The sequence below is a fragment of the Malania oleifera genome, chromosome 2, assembly GCF_029873635.1.
Source record: "Malania oleifera isolate guangnan ecotype guangnan chromosome 2, ASM2987363v1, whole genome shotgun sequence".
NCBI lineage: Eukaryota > Viridiplantae > Streptophyta > Magnoliopsida > Santalales > Ximeniaceae > Malania > Malania oleifera.
The window spans coordinates 42,807,497-42,817,761 of record NC_080418.1 but is presented as its reverse complement, the minus strand read 5'-3'; positions in this window follow the sequence as shown (position 1 = coordinate 42,817,761).

The following is a 10,265-nucleotide window of genomic DNA, read 5'->3' as shown; positions in this document are numbered from 1 at the left end:
GGAAAAGGGGAAATAGAAAAAAAAAATAGAAAAGAAATTTTAAGAGGGTAATAAGCAGCAGCTCGTCAACAAACTTGATTTTCTTGTCGACAAGCGATCTTTTGAGCCTTGTCGCTAAGTATGCATGTCTCGTTGACAAGGATTTACCGAGAAAGGTTCTCATATTTCTAAATTTCGTCAACGAGCTTCTGGTTTCATCCACAAATGGTTTTCTTGGGCTCGTTGATGAGTCCACGTGTCTCGTCAACGAGGCGCTGCTTATAAATAGAGTTCTTTTCATTTTCAGTGAGGAAAATTTGGGGTTTTCCATTTTCTTTCTCTAAGAAATGATTCCTATGCCTTCTCTCTTCGATTTTGGGTTGGATTTGACCCGATTTGACGATCCGGAACCACCACGAGATTTGTAGGATCACTCTCTGCAAAGTTGCGGGAGCTGATCGTTGATTTGGGGTTTTGGGGTACCATCCCAAAATTAGGGTAAGTGAGATATTTTGGAGTTTCCTTGTTAAATATAATTATATGGAGCCCAGAAAGTATTAAATGAGTGTTTTTATGAGATTTGAGTAAGTTGAGATTTTTGGAATATAGGGTTTTATTTTCATTCAGTTTAGGCAAAAACTTGAGAAGTAGGTAAGGGGAAATACTTTATAATAGATTTTTATTAATTTTAAACCGGTTAAATTTGGGTATAAAATTCTATATATATATATAGGTAAATTATTCTAAACGGTGCAGGTATTGAAAATATTGTTTTTGATTATATATTATATTGGGAAAAATCGTGTTGCATGAAAATAACTTTGATTTTTAAATGGTTGCAAGTGCTGCGAAATTATGATTAATTGTGTGATTGTGAATACTATTTGGGTTTTGAATTTTGCTTGGTTGAAAGTACTAATTGGTTATGGATACTGTCTGATTGTGTATACTGTGGTAGATGCGTGATGTGCTTAAGTGGTTGGTTTTGTTATTGATTTGTGTTGTGGTTCATGTAAATTGCAATATATACTTTGGGTTTTGAGGAGGTCGTTATATCGTACCTGATATAACCGTCATATAACGTTGGCAGAGTTATGAGGAGGTCATTATATGGGCATTTATATTGGGGGGTAAAACATTGGTAGTGGTATAAGGAGTTTGTTTTACCTATTTACCATGAATAGGGTGGTATGTATTGTAATCTGTGTGATGATTAGTCCTGTGTGGACCGTGTAACCTGTGTGTTTGATAGTCCTGGTGGACCAGTCTTGTGTGGACGTTGTATTCTATATGGATATGGACCCTGTGTGGGTGTGATTGAAGTATGTGTGTAACCTATGTGGTTGTTAGTCCTGTGTGGACGTTGTATTCTACATGTGTATGGACCCTGTGTGGATGAGAATGTGGAATGGGATGATCTCATGTGAATTGATTGTGATTTGCGTGTACATGTGGAACCTTATAAAATGATTGGCATTGGTTGCGTGTAACTTTAATTACATGCGTATTTAAGGTAAAGTAAAATTCTCCACCCGAGGGCTTGCTGAGAAAGGCGAGTGCTTTGGTAATTATCTGTGGATACTAGAGCAGAGGGAAGCCACTTGTATGGGCGGGTGACCTTCCCTATTCTCAGAGACTTCACCTGAATACATAATTTGAGAGCTTACTGAGAAAGGTGAGTGGCCTGGTATTAGCACTAGAGCAGAGGGAATCTACTTGTATAGGCGGATAGACTTCCCTATTCTCGGGAATTATCAGTAAAAATAACTATGTGTGTGTATGTGATTGGGTGATAGAGAAGTCGATAGTGATGTAATTAAGAATGCATTTTCTCAGCTGCTATTGATAGTGAGATACAACTATATGTATATTTTGTAATTGTATATTAAACACTTTAACCACACATTGTTGTAACTTATTTCTTCCTTACTGAGAGATGTCTCACCCTGACGAATATTTAATCTTTTCAGGTCCTCTAGGTGATCGAGCTTAGATAGCTCCAGGGCAGGGTTAGTTTTTGTGAGTAAATAAAAGAACAGATATGTGTATAGACTGTGTTTAATATTTTGTCCTGGTTATGTAATATGGAATATGGATGTATCTTTTTATGAGTTTGCATATGTAAATATAGAATTATGCTATTTTGTTTGAGGTTGTTTAATTAAGTTCTGCTGCGTGAATGGTATCAGAGACGTGTGGTTGGTCTCTTAACACTCCGAACCCCACGTGGCGGGTCCGGGGCGTTACAAGAATCCCTTATCTCCATTGTGCTTAATACTTTATATACATTGTGTTAAGATATTTGCATAGAAGATTGAGTTCCTTTGATTATTGCTCTTTGATTATAATATCTTAAAATCAAAGGTATCACTCTCATGCATATACGATATACTCTTTGGTTAAGAGTTGGCATATAGAAGGACCTTACCTCACTTGAGCATAAGTACTTATCATTTGTGAGTGCATTGATTGTGCATATTGGTACATATCTACTTAGTGTAAGAAGCATCTTTATTGTACACAAATATTTGATTATCTGTTGTATTCCTGATGTGTGGTCGGAAGAGGGAGACTAGCCTTGTGAATAGTCCTGAATTGCTCAGACTCAGTTAGGTAAGCCCCGGACTGGTTTAGACCCTGTTAAGAGACTAGGTGTACCATCCTGGTAAGGTATTGTAAAGGTTGGGGTCAACCCTGTTAATCTGAACTAGGGTTTCCCTTGCCCAGTAAGGAGAGGGAGGTTGTAATTGGTGTCGCTCCACCTGTGAAGTGAACAACTAGTGGAATTCTCTTACTTGTGAGCTTAAGAAGGGGACATAGGCAATATTAGCCGAACCTCGATATCATATCATTTGTTCCTTTATTTTTCGCACTTTAAATTTTCGTACATGTATGTTATTGTTGACTTTTTGAATCCATTTCCTGTTTTGATTGTGACAAATCACTGTATCTCATCTGTGTGCTAAGTGTATGAACAGGTTTACTTTTCTAAGCACGGATGACAGATGAGAAATGGAAGCTGAGAAGCAATTAATTAAAGGAGCACATCTTTCGATGAATTCCATGAAATTATAGAGGAGTAAAGCATGAAGTTTTCATTTATTTTAAGTTGTATTTTTATATTTATCATTCGAGTCTGTAATAATAATCTAAGGTTTATAATAATTAATGCATGGTAGGAACTATAAGCTCAAAGACCTTAGACAAGACTTCGGTCGACTTTCAGTCAACCGACGCCAGGTTTTTAGACTAAATTAAAAGTCCTAAACCATATATAGACGCTAAGTCCTTGCACGAAAATTAAGCTCAAAATCAAGACCAAAAGTTGAAAATTATAGGGTCTTCGGGCGACCAAACCCGTGCATTGAAAATGCCTCGGTCGACCGAACTTGTGAAAAGTCAAAATGCTGACTGAGGGTTGAGCGACCGAATCAAAATGAACTGAACGTTCTTGATCGACCGAACATTTACTGACTGAATTTTTAACCTACCCCGGGCGCCCGAACATCACGTTCATTTTCATCTCGAGTGACCGAATTGGCTAGTTCGGCAAACCGAACTATGTGTCAGGTGACCAAACGTCGAGTAGTTTGGAAAATCGCCTCGACCGGCTACTTGAACCTACTACCAGGCACTTGAACTTCAAAAATACACTTTTCTTCATGTGTCTATTCGGGCGACTGAAACTCTAGGGTTGACCTATTTTGACCGCGGGTTATTAAGGTTAAAATGGGGTTACTAGGGTTTCACATGTTTTAAAACAATTTTAAAAATGTCCCCTATGTCCCAATGGTCAAAATTTTAAGGGTGTCTTATATATGAGTTCATTTGCACAAATTAAGCTAAGATTAGGAATTTGGATTAAGAAAAATCCTATGAATTTTTGAGAGCCTTTTCTTCACATACTAAGCCAAATACTCTTCCATTGATTATTCCATTGCAAAATCCTTTTGAGTGAGAGTATTCTAAATGATCCTACACTCCCTACTATTGCATAAACTCTCATTGCTTTGATTGCTTGATTGATTTTTGATTGAGAGTTTAGCCAAAAGTTTTTTCCCCCGATTTAATTAATAAATCCATTGTGTGGGGAAACTTTTTAGTTTGTGAGTCTTAGTATTCATATTGCAAGACTCCTAAGTTCGTCTTGTGATTTGTGAAGCAAAAAAAATTTTGACAAGCTAGTGCTACAAAATATCTCTTGTGCTTAATATTTTTGAAAATCATTTTTTGTGATATTTGATCATTCTATTGGAAATCTTTGAAACCCTACTTGTGATTGATATATATTGTTTCAAATATAGTTTGATAATACACTCTTGCACTTGACTGCTTATTGACATTACATTGAGTGTTAAATCACATAGTTGCACTGAGCTTATAGTTCTTATATGTTTGAAGTGTATTAGTTATTACTTGTGCGTATTGGTGTTGGCTTTTTGAGTTCGATCTCTATTTTGATGTTGACGAAACACCAGTATCTTATGTGTGTATTTAGTATGTGAACAGGCTTAAATTTTAGCACACATAAGGAAAGGGAAAATGGAAGCCATAATAGAATTTAAAAGCTCACATCATCTGGCATATTCCAAGAAGGCAATAAAGCAAAGATGAAGAAGAAAACTTATGTTTTTAATTTGCAATACATTTTGTTTTATATTTGGTCTGTAATAATGCATGACATGCATGATGTGAATGATAAGCTCAAATGACCATAGATTGACCGTAGGGAATCGAACATAGGCCATAGACTGACCCTAAGACACAATACCCTTAATATAAAATATTATAACTTATTCACAAGGGTTTCAAAAAGAATTTAGGCTTAAAATTGGGGCAAGAATGACTTGGTCGACCGATGCCAGGTTTTTGGGCTTAATTAAAAGCTTTGGTCGACCGACCATCGCAAGATCATTTGACCTTGGTCGATCAAATTGAGAAAGTTGACCAAAGTCAAAGATTCGGTCGACCGAACCCTTGGTAGTATAAATGTCTTGGTCGATCGAACCGACCAGAAGTCAACATATTGACTTCGCTCGGTCAACTGTTCTGAAATGAACATATCCTCCACGGTTGACTGAACTGACACGTGTCTGACCTCCAACTACTTGATCGATCGAACTCATAGTTTAAAGTGGCCACGGTCGACCAAACCTCATGAACGGTCAACTAAACCTCAACCATGGTTGATTGAACCTGCGAAGGGTTCGAAATTGCCTTTAGACGGTCGACCAAAACCTTAGTTCAAAAAAACCACAGTCGACCAAACTTAGTGATATAGTCGATCGAATCTTGAATATGGTCAACTGAACCTCTTGGGTTAGCAAAATTTTTACCGCATTTAAATAGGGTTATTTTTCATTAAACCTAATTAAATATTTTCAAAAATACCCTTTGTGTCCCCAACGGTCATATTTTCACCCAACTCTATATATATACCCCTTCATTTGTATTAATTAGTATAGGATTAAAAAAAATCACTAAGAAAAATTCTCTCAAATTTTTATACTCATTTTTTATCGTCTCTTTATTATTACATTGAAAATATATTTTCAAGAGAGCATTATATTTATCTAGGGCATTTGTTTTTACTGATCATATTGTTTTACTCCCATCTTGCATTCATTTTTCAAATCATATCTTTTGAGAATAAATCCATAGTTTTCTCCCACATACTTCATTTGATAAATATTCTTTTTTGTTAATATTATTTGCTTGCGAATCTTGCACATCTATTACAAGATTCAAAGGCTCATTTGCTTGTGCTTGCGAAAATATTTTTGAGTTATAAACCCTAGATTCTCTAGCACCCTATTGAGAAAAATATTTTTAGAGAAATTTTTTGTTTAGGCATAAAATCTTTAAGCACTCATCATACATATATTTTACTCAAAGATTATCTTGAGAAAAACACCATACTCACACTGAGCTTATATTCTCATCATTTGAGTGCATTAATTGATTGTGCGTAGTGGTACATATTTTCTAAGTGTAAGAAGCATTTGTTTGTACACAAAAATTATTTTAATAACTATTATATTTCCGACATGTGGTCGGAAGAGGGAGACTAGCCCTGTGAATAGTGTTGGACTAGTTTAGACCCACTTAAGAGAACTAGGTGTACCAGCCTGTAAGGTGTTGTAAACGGTGTCGCTCCACCTGTGAAGTGAGCAACTAGTGGAATCATCTTGCTTGTGAGCTTAAGGCGGAGACGTAGGCAGTATTGACCAAACCCCGATAACATATCGTGTGTCTACTTTTAATTTCTAGCACTTTATATTCCCGCATATGTATGTTATATTTGATATATTGTGAATGTTGCGCATGATTTAATTTCCACATATTATTTTTATTTGCACAATTGGTATATGCTTAGAAAGACCCTAGGTTGTGTATTACTAATATCTGGTTTAACTTAGGAGAAAAATTTTAAATATTCAATTCACCCTTCTCTTGGGAATACACCAATTCCAACAACTGGTACATATCTGCTTGTTAAGAAGCACATACTTTGTATACAAAATTTGTATTGATTGCCTTTTGTATTCCAGATGTGGCCTGAGGGGGTGTTGATCTAACCCATAAGGATCAATAGGGCCTTCTCCGCCCCATAAGGAGAGTGTGTAAACATTGAGATCAGCCCCAGTAATTTGATTTGGTTGTAACCGGTGCCGCTCCACTCATTAAGTGAGCATTAGTGGAATCCTTGGACGTGCGAGTTAAGGTGAGGACGTAGGCGGTATTGGCCGAACCCCGATAACATATCTAGTGTCAGTTTTATTTTTTACAATTTACTTTCTACACTTGTATGTTAATATTTATTGTGCTGAATGTTTGATATACTGAGATTGCTTTAAATTGATTAAATATTTGCTCAGTAGAATATTTGTGATATTGGGAAATACTTAAACAGACCCTAGGTTGTGTATATACTGCTATTGGATAGTTAAACTTAGGAAGAAGTTTTAAAAATTCCAATTCACCCCCCTCTTGGGAATACACCAATTCCAACAGTTATCATTTATTGTCTTGATTATTTTACATGCATGCTTTGAATCATTAAGAAATACTGAGTCAAATATAACTGTTTCATTTATCTGCTCAGTTTGTTGTGTTGGGTAATTGACATATCTTTACAAAGACCCTAGGTTGCAATATACTGATTGTGGATTTGAACTTAACCTAGGAAAAGTTTTAAAATTCCAATTCACCCCCTCCTCTTGAGAAGACACCAAAGTCAACACCCTTTATTGTTGATATTAGGGCTTTATTATTGAGGTTTTGACTATTAGGATGTATATTATTATTTACATGTTATGATATATGGTATTAGTATTATATTATTTCTTTATTTTTCTTTTTCATATTATATTAGCTATTTGAATTTTCGGTAAAATACCAAAAAATCATAAAAATAAGAAAATTAGGAGAAAATTCTAAAAATATTTTTGACTTGACTTTCACTATTTTCTTTAATTGTATTTTTGTTATTTAATTGTTCAAAGTTCAGGAGATATAAAAAAAATTACAAAAAATTAGGAGAATAGAAAAAATTAGGAAAAATATTTTTGAGACCTAGAAATCATTTTTGGTAACCTTTCATCCTGAATAAGATGCAAAACCTCCCGAAATAGAATTTTCTAAGAAAAACCCTATGAAATTTCAAAATGTCGAGAGTGTATGAGCTTTTTCAAGCTTCCCGTACCCCGATTCTACGCGAATATATATATTAAATATATCTTATGAATATCTATTGCATGTATATTATAGTTTCGTAAATTTTCAAAGGGAGTAAGATAGAAGACTATTAAGTTTATTTTGGGATAATTCTCGATTAATTAGGTACCGTTTGTAAGAGCAGGCGTGTAGGGGGTGCTTGTACCTTCCCCTCGCGTAACCGAACTCTCAATGCCTCCTTTAGTAACGCAGATCGATCCTGCCCTTAATTGGGTAGTAATCAAGTGTTCTAACCACACTAAAATATTAGTGGTGACTTCATTCCTAATTTTCCTGAAAAATATTCCATCATCTAGTTATTGAAAACTGTTGAATTGGTGAATGCTTAGAAAGACCTTAGGTTGTGGAATACTGAATGCAATTTGAATTTGACCTAGGAGAAATTTTTAAATACCCAATTCACCCCCCCTCTTGGGAATACACCAAAAACATCATGGAGTTTTTGGTGTAGAGAAGTCGTGTGAATAACCATGTTCATCACAAAAATTTTCTATCTCTTTATTTATAAATTCTCGTCCTCTACCACTTCTAATGTTGACAATGGATAGCCCTTTCTCATTTTGAATTTTGCCACAAAAGTTTATGAAAGCATTAGAAGTTTCACTTTTGTTTTCCAGAAACATTACCTAAGAAAATTTAGAGTAATCATCAACAATTACAAATGTGTATAATTTTCCACCAATGCTTGCGATGTTGTTGGGCCCAAATAAATCAAGACGAATTAACTCTAAGGATCTAGATGTGGAGATTTCCTCTTTGGTCCTAAAGGATGACTTGATTTTTTTATCATACTGACATGCATCACAGACTTTGTTTTTAACATAATTATCTTTAGGTCGACCATTAACCAAGTCTTTAGAGGACAATTTTTGTAATTGGTCTATGCTAGCATGACCAAGTCTCCTATGCCACAACCAACTTGATTCATTAGTTGCAGCCAAACATTTAATATCACTAGATTCAATGTCGTCAAACTCAATAGTGCAAATATTTGATTCTCATCATCCTACTAGGATAGTTTTTCCATTTAAATCATTTATGAGACATTAAGTAGATTGAAAGACAATATTAAGTCCCTTATCACATAATTGACTAATACTCAGTAAATTATGCTTCAAAGTATCAACAAGTACTACATTATCAACAGTACATGATGGGTTACCTATTTTTCCTTTGCCAATGATTCTTCATTTGGCATTGTCCCCAAAAGTTATGAATCCTTCCTTTTTGTAGGTGAGCGAGACAAATTTTTTAGCATCACCTGTCATGTGTCTTGAACAACCACTATCAAGAACTCTATAGAAATGGGTCACCAATCCCAACACTACCCTGATGGAAGTGTGTCTGACCACAGGAGAGAAGATTTCATCATAATCAACTCATTTCTTTTGTGAGTAACCCTTTGCTACTAACCGGGCCTTGAACTTCTCTCCTTACTTTTCTTATACCGCTTCTCTCTTCCTATACACCCACTTGCATCCTATTGCCCTCTTCCCTTTAGGAAGCTCCACCAACTCCCACTTTAGTTCTTATGCAGTCATTCCATTTCCTCCACCATAACACCCATCTATCTACTTTTCTCTTGGTTGTGCACCACCTCTTGAAAAGTAGTAGGATTTATAAGACACCAGATCATCAAATCCATACCTAGGGCGGTGGCCTGATGGTGCTTCTAGGTCTATGTATAGTTATATTGTGATCCTACTAGTCTCCCGAACTAGAACTCCATGAATTCTGAACAATGTCATATCTGCCCTGAGTCTCTAACTCCACTTACACCACCGTCTAGACTTTCCATCAAGCTTCGATGTCTCCTTACTAGAAATGTGCACATAAGCTGGGCATCCAAACACTATCAAACTGGAGTAATCTACTGCACTGCCTGTCCACACCTCCTCTAGAACTTTTCCATCTAGTGATTCCCTTGGTGATCAATTAATTAAGAAACATGTCATACTCACTGCCACTACCCAAAAGTTCTTTGCAAGCCATGCATTTAACCTGAGACATTGAGCTCTTTCAGCTATAGTTATATTCATCCTTTCTGCCACACCATTCTGTTGTGGTGTCCTACGTATTGTGAAATATCTCCTTATGCCATATTGCTCGCACAACTCCATGAACCTAGAATCAACATACTTAGCTCTAATGTATGACCTAAGGCATTAAATCCTTATCCCGATATGGTTTTCCGCCTCTTCTTTCCATAATTTAAACTTGGCAAATGTCTTTGATTTGCATACCTTTTGTGAGTAATCATCAATAAAATTCATGAAGTACATATACCCACCTCATGATGCTACCCTTATCGGCCCCCCAACATCTGAATGAATGTAGTCAAAAATCCCCTTCGTTTTGTGTGTGGCTATTTTTAATTGCACCTTGTTCTGTTTCTGAAGAATACAATACCTACATAAATTCAACCCGCATGTTTTGACACCCTTCAAAATATTTCTCTTATGAAACTCCTTCATCCCATGGTCACCCATATGCCCTAACCGCATATGCCACAAGACAGTATTATCTGACTCAAATTCTTCAGCTGCAAC